The sequence below is a fragment of the Arachis ipaensis genome, chromosome B05, assembly GCF_000816755.2.
Source record: "Arachis ipaensis cultivar K30076 chromosome B05, Araip1.1, whole genome shotgun sequence".
In the NCBI taxonomy this organism is placed as follows: domain Eukaryota; kingdom Viridiplantae; phylum Streptophyta; class Magnoliopsida; order Fabales; family Fabaceae; genus Arachis; species Arachis ipaensis.
The window spans coordinates 3,388,968-3,404,463 of record NC_029789.2 but is presented as its reverse complement, the minus strand read 5'-3'; the positions used below and the strand labels follow the sequence as shown (position 1 = coordinate 3,404,463).

Here is a 15,496-nt window from a genome sequence, read left to right as displayed (position 1 = left end):
CCTTTAATTTATTAATTATATGATAATATTTTAGACATAAAAAAAATTACATGTAAATAATTCAATATGTATAATGCGCATTGTAATAGAATATAATAAGTATATTTAAATATTTTGGGTGGAGGAGGTTTAATTTTTTATAAAACAATTTAAATGAAAAAGAATGATATTTTTATTGTTTAAAGGTAACAAAAAATTTTATGTATCTGATATTCTGATCTAATATTTTATTAAAATATTAAAAAATTTAGTAATCAAGATACAATTATTTTTATGTGAAATTATTAATTTAAAATTATTAATTTAAAATTATTAAATAATTTAACTAAATTGTTATTTAATTATTTTGAACAAAGCAGCTAAACATATTGTCGACTAAATAATGTGTACGGCTATAATAATAGGTTCCTCAACTTGTTCCTGGAATCGTGGATCCCACCACGGCAACCTACCCATCCTTTTTGTGACCACTCCTCTTAATTTTTCAAGGGTGAGTATGGGTCGTCCGAACCAATTAAATTAATTCTAAAATTAATGGATAATCGGATTTAATTTGAACTAAATCAATAACTTTTGATAGTGATTAATTTGGATATTGATTTTAGGGGTATGGAATCCGAACCAACTCACGAATCCGATCATATATTAATTAAATAAAAAAAATAAAAATATATATGACTTTTTTATTAGACAATGATTATTCATTATTAATATGTTTGGATTTTAATGAGTTTAGTTTTTAATGTATTTGGTGTTTAACATATTTGAATTATTTCTATTGATGTTACATATTTATTATACTTGTTGAATTTTTAAGATAAAAATTTGTTTTTTTTTTCTTTTTATGAATTTCAAAGTCATCGAGGGCCCAATTACCCGAACCGAATCAATCCGTTCTTAATCGGTTTGGTTTGATTCGGGTACATGTACAAAAAAATGCAAATTCGAATCAAACCGAACCAATTACATCTTAATCGGTTCGATTCTAATTTTACCATAAACCCAAACCAAACCGACCCGTGCTTACCCCTAAATTTTTTCTTCTCCTCTTTATAAAACAAGGCACATTTGTGTACTAATTGTAAAAAATTCAACCTGTTTTTTATTAGCCATGAATACACATATATAACTTTTGATATGAAACTATATCAAATATTTTCTATCTTAAAAAGTATAATTTACAATCTTAACAAATTAAAATGCATAATTTTCTATCCTAATAAAAATATATATGAGAGTACTCTTAGAGTACCATATTTATACTTAAATTATAGAAATATTATTAATATAATATTTTCTATGTATATCTAAATTATCCGTTAATACCCCCTAAAGTTGAAGCATGCAAGTCTTTAATGCCCAACTTGATCAATATTGCCTCAAACTTTTTAGCACAAAGAGCTTTAGTAAAAAGGTCGGCCAACTGAGTTTGAGTGGGAAGATAAGATGGAAGGAGGTGTTGGTGCACGATCTCATCCCGAACAAGATGACAATCTACTTCAATGTGTTTTGTGCGTTCATGAAAAACAGGATTTTTAGCAATGTGTAGAGTTGCTTGACTGTCGCAATAGAGACGAATGGGGCATGATGAGGCACGTATAGAGAGGAGGCAGACACTATCTGCTGTTTCTGAGTCTTCCAAAATATTGGTGAGTTACCAAGCTGGATGAACTAGCCTGTGATTGACTTGCGAGTGAATGGACAACTAGCCCAATCGGAGTCACACCATCCATAGAGCCGCAAATCATTCTCTCGTGGGGAAGAATTCCTTGTCCAGGATGTCCCTTTAAATAGCGTGCAACACGCAAAGTAGCTTGCCAGTGTTTGATACGTGGATTTTGCATGAACTGGGACAACATGTGAATACTGTAGGCTAGATCAGGCCGAGTAAAATACAAATAAATCAGTCTTCCAACAAGTCGACGATATAGGCTAGGATCGGATAAAAGAGAACCTGTAGCTGACCCCAATCGATAATTCTCTTCGCACGGTGTTGCTACATGCTTAGCACCTAGAAGTCCTGTTTCGGTGATTATGTCCAAAGCATATTTTCTTTGGCACAGAAAGATTTCAGTCGGAGATCTGACAACCTTAACTTCCAAAAAGTATTTCAGCCGGCCTAAACCTTTCATGTGAAAACATGTGTGTAAATACTATTTGAAACGTTGAATTGCAGCACCATCATTTTCTACAATTACAAGGTCATCAACATATACCAAAACTACCAATTGTACGCTATTGTGGCGAAGGCTAAACAAGGAATGGTCCTTTGGGGATTGCTTGAAACCATATCGAAGAAGAGCAGATGAAAGTTTTGCAAACCAATATCGTGGAGCTTGCCGTAGTCCGTAGAGAGATTTCTGAAGTTTACAAACTAGTCCTTGTTGAGACATTTGAAAACCAGAGGGAAGCTTCATGTAAATATCCTCATCAAGTTCTCCATGAAAAAATGCATTGTGAAAATCTATTTGGTGGAGTTCCCAATCCTGGGCTGCTGCCACTACGAGTGTTGTGCGAATTGTTACCATTTTTACCACTAGAGAAAACGTCTCATTGTAATCCAAGCCTTTTACTTGATTATTTTCCAAAATTACCAGTCTTTCTTTGAACCTCTCTATTGTCCCGTCAGATTTGTATTTAATTTTATAAACCCACTTACACCCATGTGCTTTCTTTCCTAGAGAAATGGTTGTGAGCTTCTAAGTGTCATTGAGTTGAAGTGCACGAATTTCTTGGGACATCACTTCGCACCAACGCTCATCTCTAACTGCTTGAGAGAAAAATAAAGGCTCCTATACTGTCTGTAGAGAGGCAAGAAAACTACGGTGTTGTTTGGAAAAAGGAATTATAATTCACAAAATTTTGTATAGGATAGGACACACCTGAGAATTTTAATGGAGAGGAAAGTTGGTCGGTAGAGCCTATTGGTATCGTAGCAGCAGAGACAAAATCGCACAACCTGACTGAGGGTGTCTTCATGCGGTGACCCCGACCAAGTGGAACGTCCATCGTGACTAGTGGTAGATCAGAAATCGGCGTTGTTTCTACTACACTTGGTTCTGATGCATCATCAGCGATGTACTCTTCAATCTCTTCATTGAGCTCATGTTCCCCTTGTTGGTCAATAGGTTCTTCAATAAGGGAGTCCCCAGCACAGTCATTGAAGTGTGGGGTACTGGTCTCGCTGTGTGTATCTTCTTCAACAATTGTTTCTGTCACAGAAGGTCCAATATCTTCAATCCTTGGTTACAAAACCTGATCCGCTTTAAAGGAAAACACATCTTCAACAAAATGAACATCGAGAAACAAAGAAAACTTCTTTTTTCAAGTCAAATAGTTTCCATCCTTTTTGCCCAAAAGGATACCCGACAAACACACATTTTCAACTACGGCTGGCAAATTTGTCCCGTTGCCTATTCTAATTTTGAGCATAACATAAAGAGCCAAAAACCCGCAAGTGCTCATAACTTGGAATTGTTCCATGAAAAACCTCATACGGAGTCTTGCCCTTCAGTACTGAGGATGGCGTACGATTAATTAAATAGCCAGCCGTTAAAACACATTCTTCCCAAAACTAGATAGGAAGATTGCCTTGCAAACGTAATGATCTAGCAACATTGAGAATATGTCGATGTTTGCGCTCCACTCGTCCATTTTGTTGCGGTGTATTAACACATGACGATTGGTGAATAATGCCTTATTGTAGGAAGTATTATTTTAAACACATGAATTATGTTCCATTATCAGATCGCACCATTTTAACGTATTTGTTATATTGGCGTTCAACCAAAGTGAAAATTTTTTTCAATATGATTGATACCTCAGCCTTTTCTTTCAACAAATATATCCAAACCGCTCGTGAACAATCATCCACAATAGTTAAGAAATACGAAGCACCACACGAGGAGGGTGTTCTATAAGGTCCCCACAAGTCACACTGGATTAAATAAAAAATATTGGAAGCTTGATAGTCACTCAAAGAAAACTTATCTCTTGTTTTCTTAGATTGTTCGCAAATTTCACAAATCTCATTGGCTGTATATTTTCCACTTACATTACGAAGAATTTGCACAATTTGAAATGATGGATGCCCTAATCTCTCACTACAAGAGAAACGGGAAATTGCGGCGGTTTATTTAGGGATTTGCGGCGGTTTTAAACCGCCGCGAAATGAAATTCCAACGGTTCCAAAAGTGTCACCTATTAAGGGGTTGTAATATGATTTTGTGGCGGTTCTAATGAACCGCTGGCACAACCGCCACAAATCAGGTTGACGATTTTGCGGCGGTTGCAAAACTACCGCGATTTTGGTAGTGGATTTTAAAAAAAAATCTGCGGCGGTTTTGAAACTGCTGCAAATTTATGTGAGTTTTTTCAAAAAATTGCGACGGTTTTGAACCGCCGCAATTTCATACACAAGATTAAAAAAAAACTAACCAACTACTTCATCTGTAGTCAACAGCACAATGAACTTAATAGGTTTTCCAGGCTTTTTATCATTGTAAAATTCATATTGTTGACAAACCTGTCACAACACACACTAAATCAAGATTGATTACAAATAACACCGTAATACAATATAAAAGATTGCTTACTTATCTTCTCTAACATCAAGCAAGATAATAAGAAATACTAGGACGAAAACACAGAAACATGCAAATTCAAGAAAATATCACAATATAAGTTACATGTTCATGTTTATAACTAAGTCAGTGCAAGATTCCTTTTGATGTTACTCACTTGGCAGTTAGCATACTTAGCCAGTCTGATAAAGTAGACAATGGTACAACTACAAGAAAAGGGCCATGGATTTGTTGGGCATTCTGTATAAAGAAACAAGTGGATTAATTTAACATTCTACAAGTGCATTTGTAATGTAATAGAGAAGGTACTCTACCTGAAGAAAACCAAGCATCGAAACTGACTGAACAGTTTTACCAAGACCCATTTCATCAGCTAAAATGACATTTGTATCATTTCTCCAACTGCAAAATAGAATAGATAGATTCAGAATGCAAAAAAGACAAGCATATCCTATGTAAACCTACAAACATGATAATCACAGAGCTTTCCGCAGAGCTTTCCACCCCTCAACCATTCATGTTGTTCCTCAAGCTTCCGCAGACTTTCTACACAGTGCATCCATAAAGTAGAAGTTCAAAAATCAGAATTTAGAGAGGTAATATTACATGATATCTTGTACCGTTATTAATAATGATAATAAATACAACACTCCATCAGGAAAGAAAAGAAATACATAACACCTAAAAGAAACAAAAAGTAACCAAATATAGGAAAATCAAACACTCAACCTCATGCCTTAATAAAAGAATACAGATTATTGAAGGCAACATTAAGAAAAACGTCAATTTTATATATAGCATGATTTTCACCAAATCTTACGATAATAATTGGAAGCAATGGGCCAAAAATTTCTTCTGTCATGATTGCTGATTCAAGTGGGGGATTCAACAAGATTGTTGGCTCAATAAATCTTTCGTCCATAGATCCTCCATAAACCACAGATTTCTTGATCTCTGGATCAGCCAAAAGATTCTTCAATCTAGACAAGTGTTGTTTATTAACTATCCTCGCAATGGTGTTGGAGTCTTTTGGGTTCTCCCCAAACATTTTCTTGATCCATAGTTTCATCAATTCTACCTGAAGAAAATCAAGAGCAACTAACTAATCACACACTCCATCAAATATAGATAGTATAATGAGACACATGAATGAATGAGAAATCATGTACCAGTTTTGGATAGTATTGATTTTCCATGAGGACATAGTCAATTGCTATGCATGCTTGACCACCACATGCCCCATATTTTCCCACTAGAATCCGCTTCACCGCTACCTTTTGATTCAAATTTTGAGAACAGTAAGACAGTGACAAAAACTCATCTTATTCGATTATCAGAAAATCTCAAAAGTCAGTGTTTTTCAACAAATTGTAGCAAGCATTTGGTCTTTAACATTCTGTTGCATTTGAATTTTTTCTGGACTTATGAACAAAAATATTAATTCTGGCTAACTGATGGCCTGAAATGATAAAATTTACTGGCATTGTAGCACTACTGATTCCATTATTTCGATCCAACATAATCTAAACATGAAAAGATTATATGAAGTCACCTCCAAGTCCCAAGAAGATGAAAGTGAATCAACAACTGCAGGACATTTCCCACCCAACTCCAAAGTCACAGGAGTCAAATGCTTGGCTGCTGCTGACATCACAATCTTCTCCACACGTGCACTTCCTATATAGTATTAGTGTTGTTTTACATTCACAAAACCATATGAAGAAGAGTGTAGTGATTTGTGTTTTGTGTAGTAGTGTACCTGTGAAGAAGATTTTGTCCCATTTTTGCTAGAGAAGCTGCTGAGATTCATGGGGTCCACCTTGTACAACCTTAATGGCTTTGTTGTCCAAGAAATTGGGAAGTCCAAGGGCAAGTATGGAAGAACATGCTAGTGACAACTCTGAAGGCTTTAAGACCACTGTGTTTCCAGCTGCTATTGCTCCTATTAGTGGCTCCAAGGATAAACCTGTCATTAATTAAATTGTAACTCCCTCTATTAATTTGCTATACAAATACTTGATCAACATAAGGAAAATGGTTCAAAAAGCATGACTCACCAAAGGGGAAATTCCAAGATGAAATAATGAGGACTAGGCCCAGAGGTTCAGGAACAATTTCTGCACTACTAAGCAGTGCTATTTGTGGCAATTTAGCCTATCAAAAAACAAATTTGAATCCATTAGGCTTGAATGCTTATCTTTGAAATTAAAAAAAAAAATGGAATTAGGAAAATTGGCACTGATCTCACCTTTTTGCCTGATATCCAATATTTTAAGTTACTCAATGCAAAATTCAAGGACTTCATCAAAGTTCCTATCTGCTTTAAACGGCCAATTCGTTAATTAGCAATTAGAACTGAAAAATAGTTTTCTTTTTTTTTTTTTAATGTTACTATTATTACTACTCAATGCATGCATAATGCATGAATTTAAAAGAAAGCTTAAATTAGGAAGGAACTATATTGATTAAAGATTAAACTAATAGAAAAGCAATAATAATAATGTCAAATATTTTCATTAAACTTAGAAGTGATAAATAGTATATATGATGACACACTTTTTTGAACAGAAACAAACCATTTTCAAGTGTAATTATAAACAAATTAAATAAAGGCATAACCTCATCTCTAAAAGCTTCAACTTGATGCTTTCCTAAGTTGAGCATTAAGGCCTTCAAAATATCTTCTTCTTTTTCAATGAGGAAACGACGCAACCCTTTGAGTTGTGATTCTCTCCATTACACTTTCTTTGTCTCTCCACTCCCATAATACTCCTTCATATCATACATATAATATTGCATTAAGCATAATAATGAATAAACCAAGCATAATCAATCTTTTGATAAACTCATAACCACACCATCAATGGTACCCTTCAACCAAAGTGCTAGTTGATTCTCTGTTCTGGCATGACAAGCTTGAATCTTGTGTGCCCAACGATACCAATAGAGCCCATCCTTCTGCTCATCCGCTCCAATCAGCGTCCTCGAAGTGCGGTCCTGTATGACACAAAATTTATCAGTAAATTGTACTAGACAGTGTTCTTCATCTGTTGAGAAACTGAGAGTAAGTTGCATTTTAATTGAGGTACATAGAGAATATTTTTCAATTCAAGTCCTCCTTCAAGTATCACTGTTCCTTACTTGCACGCTATCACCTGCTCTCCGTCCGGTAAACCTATTGGACACACACGTATAGTTTTCTTTTCACATAAATTTTTCAGGGTTCCAGTCATGTGGTTGGAAGCTCCACTATCAATGATCCATAAATCAAAAATTCTCTTACCAGTCATTTTCTTGGAGTCATTTGGTTTTTGCTTGTTTATCATATCTACCAATATTTGCCATTGTTCATTGGTCAATCCTGACATCTCACATCTCATGTCTTCCATGTTGGCAGCATGCCTACCACTTCCATCAGTGGTGCCACATGCGCATGCACTGGAATTCCTCGAGTACGCATGCCTTGTCGTCCATAGCTTTTGCCACCATATCGTGGAAGAAAAGAAAGTAATTCTAAGGGTTAAGTACGATTTTGGTCTCTAACGTAGAGGACAAAAATTTGTTTCATCCCCAAGTTTTTTTTTCTTACAAAATCGTCTCTAAGATTTAACCTAATTTTAAAATCATCATTTTTACCAAAGTTTTAATTTTTAAGGGATTTGCGTCTTCCACTGCCGCCACTGCCGCCGGTCCTCGCCCCTCACCGCTCGCTGTTGTTCCTCCTTACTCGCCGCTCTCTTTGCTGCTCTCCTCGCCGCTCATCACTGCTCCCCGCATCCTCTCCACGACCCTCTTCTTCTTCTTTGTTGTGAACTGAATTTCTTATTTGTCTTACATAATCTAAATTTGTTGTGGAATACCTGAATTTTTTGCTTGGTGATTCTGATTTGGAATATTTGAATTTTTTGTTGTGAATATTTTTTCTTATGGAATATCGAGTTTGTCTATTGATGATATGGATTTTGGATATGTTGATGTTGCTACAATGTCATGCTATGTTGATTGGGTGAATTTTTGCTTCTGATTTGGCTTGAATATGGAATCTTGATGCTGCTGAAGATGAAGAAGATGAAGAAGCAGGGATGAAGAAGCAGAGCAAGAGAGGAGATGACGAAACAGTGATAGGGGGTAAGGGTATAATTGTCCGAAGGATCATTTTAAAATTAGGTTAAACCTTAGGGACAATTTTGTAACAAAAAAAACTTGGGGACGAAACAAATTTTTGGCCTCTAAGTTAGGGACAAAAATCGTACTTAACCCTAATTCTAAAGATCTATTTTGTATTTAAATTTTATTCGAATAAATAATATATAGATTAAATCTAAATATTTGTGTACGCTAGTAAAAATCACATTCTTCTTCGATTGTACGAAGGCGCTATGCGTATCCACACCGAGACCAACCTTTGCTGTCAACTCCTTGACCAATGGATATCTGATATAAATGGAGAAACCTCTTGCAACTCGTTGCATGCCATAAAATTCTTCTCTAAGAATTAGGCTCACATACGTTTATGTGTGTAGAGGTAAAGGAATAAAACTCTTGTGTTTTTATTCTCATTTTTTTTCTCTACTCTTGGCATACATATATAGAGCATGAGATTTGTTACTGGTTTTAAATTTGAATCTCAATTCAAATTTGAATCATATCTTAAAATTCTAAATCTAAATCCTTCAAATTTATGAATCATATCATAACTCAATTTGAAACAGAACCAGTCATCCAAATTTAGAATTCAAATTTAGAAATAAAATAACTGATTATTCTCAAATCTCATTTACTATTTTCAATTTTTATACTATTATTATATTCTTAGTGCTAGCAAAGAATATATTAATATTTCATTTAAATTGATATAATTATTTATTTGATCAAATTAAAATAATAACGAAATAATTCTACAGCAAAGATTAGAACACTCGTTAGTGTGTGACTCCATAAGTTCAATACTAAGCGGGTAGTAAATTAGTCATATTAAATGAGTAATTAGCCATTTCTGACCATGAAAGATTGAGACGCTAACATTACTGACCATGACTAATTTAAATTAACTTTATAACAATGAAAGATTTGCTCCGTTTGACATTTCTAACCAAACGTCAATTTTAAAATTTGTCATTAATAAGGCTTCCTACGTGGCTGTTTATTATCCAACGTGTCATTATTTTATTTTAATTTAATAATAAAATAATATATTACTAAACTAATCACCTAATCAGTCATCAGAGTCTGTTGGAGTCTTTGTACGAAATTGAAACACCAAGGGTTTCACGCGCAGATGCTCCGGTTCTTCATCAATGGTGATATTGACTCTCCTCTAACCCAGCGGACGTCGTCGCTCTTCACCAGCTTTCATCGTCTGTGAGCATCGCAAGTGTACTCACCGTCATGAAGGTCCTCTGTGTTGTGCATTCAGAGCATGTACGTTCCCGTCTCAGTCGTCGTTATCGCGTTAGCGTGCCCTCAAAGCCGTCGCATTCCCGTCATCACCCTCGTTGCCTGTGTTCCGGTTGGTGCCTGCTTCTACTCTTTCTTTGTTCCATTATTGTTTTCGATTTTTAAGTTAGGGCAAATGCTACCATTGCAGAATTCCCAATTTACTAATGATTTTCTTTGAAAATGTTACAAAGATTTTACTAATTAGGTTATTGATTGTTGGTGATTGCTGATTAAATTGTTAATTTCAATACTTTATTCATTGTTAATTTAGTAATTTTTGTTTGTTGTTAATTCCTAATTTGAATGTTCTTGATTGATTGTTGTTAGTTTATGAAGAATCACTGCACTTTGTATTACTCTATACGTAATAGTAGCCAGTGAAATCTGAAGTAGGAAAATTTTAGTTGGTTGGTATAGCTACGAATACAATGGAACTGAATTATTTTGAAATGTCTAGTTCCTAATGATCTTTATTAGAAGGGTGGAATATTTAGTATTTGTGGTGTGATACAGTCAATAGCATGTATATAATTTAATTTTAGGCATCTTCTCAACACTTTAGAAAAAACATGGAAGGAAGGAAGGGGGGACCTAAACATGTGCACGAGAGAGAGTTATTGTTTAAAGAGAAAAATGTAGCAGACTATAACACTATTACAGGGACGTGTTCAAAATGGGGAATATGATATATTCTTGGGTGATTCCATAATACAATTTGCTTCCTTCATCTATCTGGTCAAAAGCATGAACTGATCCAGTGATCCACTGTTATTTTATTTATTTATTTTTTAAGACACTTTAGTGAAATATATTTTGTACTCAAAAGATTAGTGAACAATTTTGCCTATCAGTTTTCTTTAAGTTTAATATTTTGTTAATATATTGGATTGATTTGACTTCCTGAACTATTTATTACTTCTTTTATACGCTATCATATCATTTGAGGATTAAAATCCATTAAGGGATTGGTGGATTTTCAACTAATCCTCTGTGCGCGGCAGCTTAGAGTCTGCACAATTAAATTATCAATCACATTTTCAAATATGCATGTCAGTATGTAACTTTGGGACTTATGTTCACATGACACAAATTATTAGCAACATGATCAAAATAAAGGTGAAATATCATAATTTAACAGTTAATTTATATTGTTAACTTGAATATATTGATAATATAGCAGACTGTAATATATTTTCTTGGTATAATTTTTCATGTTAATTATTTTCTTTATTTTATTTTATTTTAATTGAATATTTGGTTTAAGATTTTTAGCAATTCATCATGTTAATTCTAGTTTGAGTTTTAATATTGCGTCATATTTAGTTAGATGGCAGCAACAACTCATATAATTCTATTCATACATCACGGTGGAAAGTTTGTAAGATACAGCGATGAAAATGTAGAATATGTTGGAGGTGACATTAATGAAGTTAGAAGGGTTAATGTTGACACACTAAATAACTTCTTCATCAAGGGTCTCCTATAGGATATTGGATATACTCTTGTGAATGAATGCTATTGGTTGAAACCCGATAAGGAGCTTAAAAATGGGTTGAAGTTACTGAGGACTGACACTGATATAGTTGAGAAGTATGAAACTGCCATAAATCATAATAGGCGGATGGATGTATTTACTGAGCATCCAATTAGTTGAGATGGCCAAAGAGCGATAACACCACAAACAACAATGCCAAGGTGTTCAACGGTTGCATAAAAAAGATGAGGGAGTCAATTATCACCATGCTAGAAGAGATTAGATGTTACATTATGCGCATCTTGGCCAAGAACAAGAAGGCACTGGTAGGGTATATGGGTAGGATTACTCCGATTCAGTAGAGTCGATTGGAAGTCGAAAAGAGGTATAGCAATCATTGGAGGCCTTTCCCAACGGGTGATTTAGCTGGTAACATATTTGAGGTTCAATGCTTGCCGATTATGGTGAGCGTAGACTTGGGCAAGAAAACTTGTAGCTGCAGATTTCGGCAATTAAATGGTCTCCCCTGTCGACATGCTTGTGCTGCTCTAGCATTTCAAAATAGAAGACACGAGGAATATGCGAACAATTGGCTCACTCTTGGAGCATACAACAAAACATATGAGTTCCTAGTTCAACCAATTCCTAGCAAGGAGTTTTAGGAAAAACATGGGTATACAAACATTTTGCTTCCAGCATACAAGAAGCCGAGTGGAAGACCAACAGTGAAGAGAAACAAAAGGAATGATGCACCAGAGCCACAACCAAATCCTCACAGAGTCAAGCGAAAATATGGACAAATAGTTTGCAAATATTGTCTTATTGTATGATTGTTTAAAATTAATGTCATTTTAATACCATGTTATATTTGTATCCTCACTTATTTCTTGCTTCTTTAGGCCAGACATAATAGTAGAACATGTCAAAAAAAGAAGGACGACATGGCTGCAGCCGAAGAAGCAGGACCTACAGCAGTCCTAGATGTAATACCGACAGCAGTCCTAGATGCAGCACCAGATGCAGCATCGGCAGCACCAGCTGTACCTGTTGCAGCGCCATCTATGGTGATTCCGACAATAAAATAGTTATATCTGTTAATGTAATTATTTTCTCATAGTTTTTAATTGTTAATGCAATTATTTCCTCTCTTAGCAGCTGATACTAAATCATGATCCACTTATTCCTCCTCAAACCAACCAACTTCCAATTCAACCGGCACCTATAAGACCACCACCAGTCAGACCTTCAATGCAGAATATTTCCTCCGATAGCAAGAGGCCAGCCAAAAGGAAGAATACCAAGAGGCCTCCTCCAACTCTATTCAACAACATGAGACCTCCTTCAATAAGCAACCCCTCAAGTAGGCCTATTGTTAGCCAAGAAACCATGCATGGTGCTAGTGCTAGAACATCTACCAGATTCATGCAATTTATGCTGACTCCAAGACTTGGAGCACCAACAACTAGACTCTCTAGTGGCAGTAGCAATTCCACACCTAGTTAGGGCCAAAGATCGATTGGATTAAAGAACTTTTGTTTTAGTGTTTAGATATGGCTGTTATATAGACCATGTGCACTTCAATCTTTTTGGGAACTTAGTTATAGTGTTTTGGTTTAGAGTTATATTGACCATGGTTTGTTTTGTTACTTAATTCTCATCAAACAACTATGATGAATTAACATGAACTTATATGACTACTATGTTAATGGGAGATGATTACATATTTGGCATTGTCCCACATCAATTTGGTATAAGAATTTTTATTTAATAATTGTCACCAATCATATATATTGCTATGTCAAGGTTAAATTAGAGTTTGCGATTTGAAATATAAGCAGCTATGTCAAATTTCAAATATCTAAAGGTTATTTTTGTCAAATTTTCATTCATTCTGTTCACAAATTTTCATTAAATGTTAATTGTCATAACTTATATATTGTTATATCAAAGTTAAATCATTGTTTGTGATATAAAATATAACCAATTATGTTAAATTTTGAACTTTTTTAGTGGTTATTTTTGTCCAATTATTTTTTAGTGTACAAATCGAACTTCAGCGTTAATTTGAAAGGCTTTTTAATGTCCTTGTTTTGAGATCCGTGAGGTTTCTCTTCTTCCTTTCGAGATGATGGTCTTTTGCTTCTCCGAGTTTTACGTAATTCCTCGAATTCAATTTGTCCAGTTGTTTTATCCCTGAATTCTTGCAATGTCTTCGGTTTTGCTGCTGCTATTGCTTCCTGAAATTTCTCAGGTCGGAGACCACTTTTTATTACATGTAGTTGTACCTCTGGATTGAGGTCTGGGATCTCCATGACCGCTGTTGTAAAGCGTGTCATGTTTGTCTTTTAGATTTTTGTGATGTCCTTGTTTGATCGTACTGAGGTAGTTTGAGTCTCGTACATAAATCTTAGATGCTACAAAGTGGTTTATGAATAACTTGGCGAATTCGTCAAAGTTGGATATTAAACCTATAGGCAAATTAGAAAACCATAATAAAGCCTCTTCGTCTAAAAAGCTTGGAAAAAATCGGCACAAGATGAAATCGGAGTCACTATTAAAAAAAATTATGGACTCAAATTTTGTAACGTGAATTTTAGGATCTCCGATCCCCTTGTATAATGCCAGTGTCATTGGGAGTGTAAAATTTTTAGACATTTCAAAATTCATTATTTCTTTAGAAAAATGACTAATTTGTTGTCTTTCTATGTTTTGGGAGGTGCTTCTTCTGTCTTTGCGTTTGACTCTAATTGGTGTTGTTCGTGGAGGTCATTACATTAGCCATCTGCCTTCGTATTGTGAGATTTTTTTTGAATTTATAACCATTATTGCTGAATAATTCGTCAATCCGTTAGTCATGGCCGACTAGTTGTAAATTTTTTTGGGGAAGAGTTGGTTACATTAAGGAGTTTGATTTAATTTGAATTTTATTTAGTTTGACTGAGATATAAGTATAACCCATTTTTTTCTAAGTATAAGAGATACGGTACAAATATAATCAAAATAACTGCTTCCAGCCCCACTTAAATAAAGTCCATGCCTCCAATCTCCTTTACCAACTTAAAGTCCATGACTCCATCCTCCGTTTAGTTAAGATGAGATAAGATAAATTAAAAAATTAGGGCAACGCAAAACACCACGAATGCCTAATTAAAAATGTTATCACATAACTCCTAGCTCGTATATTAGAAAAAAATACTAGTTTGGGAAAAAAAACTGAACCATTCTTTCACAGACTACATGAGTCAAAATAATGAATTACTAGTTTGGCCCAAAAGGCACAAAAAAAAAAAAGAGAAAAGAAAAAAGTCACTTTAACTGCTGTTCTCTATCAACAATAATATGAGTCCTGATAAGAGTTAAACACATTAAACCGAGTTTTATGTTAGTTAAGCACATAAGGTAAATAATAACAGTAACTGGGTAAGCCTGCAGCCTCCTGAGCCTTGTGCTGGCCACTTGTCATAACCTTCTACACCATAACATGGTCTTTGCGGAAAAAACAGTTTCAGAACAAATATTATCTAATTACAGTTAGGATTGACAACCTTAACCATCAAGAGCAAGAAAGCAAGCACACACAATATCACAAATGACAACCTTATTAATAAGTATGAGTCCACCGAATCACAGCGCAAGCCTTGGTTGTGAATGGAATGCGGAACGCTATGGCTAAGTCCATGGCGTGTTGGCCGAAATCCATCAACACCGTGGCGCCGAGGTGGCGGCACGGCAGTTTTACCGCCAAGTGCCAGAGCTGCATTTGTTGTTCAAGTGGTGGTGGGAGGCACCACATGTTGTCCTCATCACTTGTTCTCTCATCAATGGAGGAGGAGGAGGAGTAGTAGTGGAACATCAAAGCAACAAAAATGAAAACTAAGATTGTCTTGGTTAGACCCATGGTGATAGTGAGACTAATTAAATTAAAACCCCAGGTTTGTTTCTATTTGACTAATAAGCAAATGAATCAATCAAGAAACAACAATTAAAGTGAGTATCTAGT

At 35.1% G+C, this 15,496-nt stretch overlaps 1 pseudogene; it reads right to left on the bottom strand.

The window, feature by feature from the left end:
* On the bottom strand, positions 2,154-7,370 carry LOC107639967 (annotated as a pseudogene).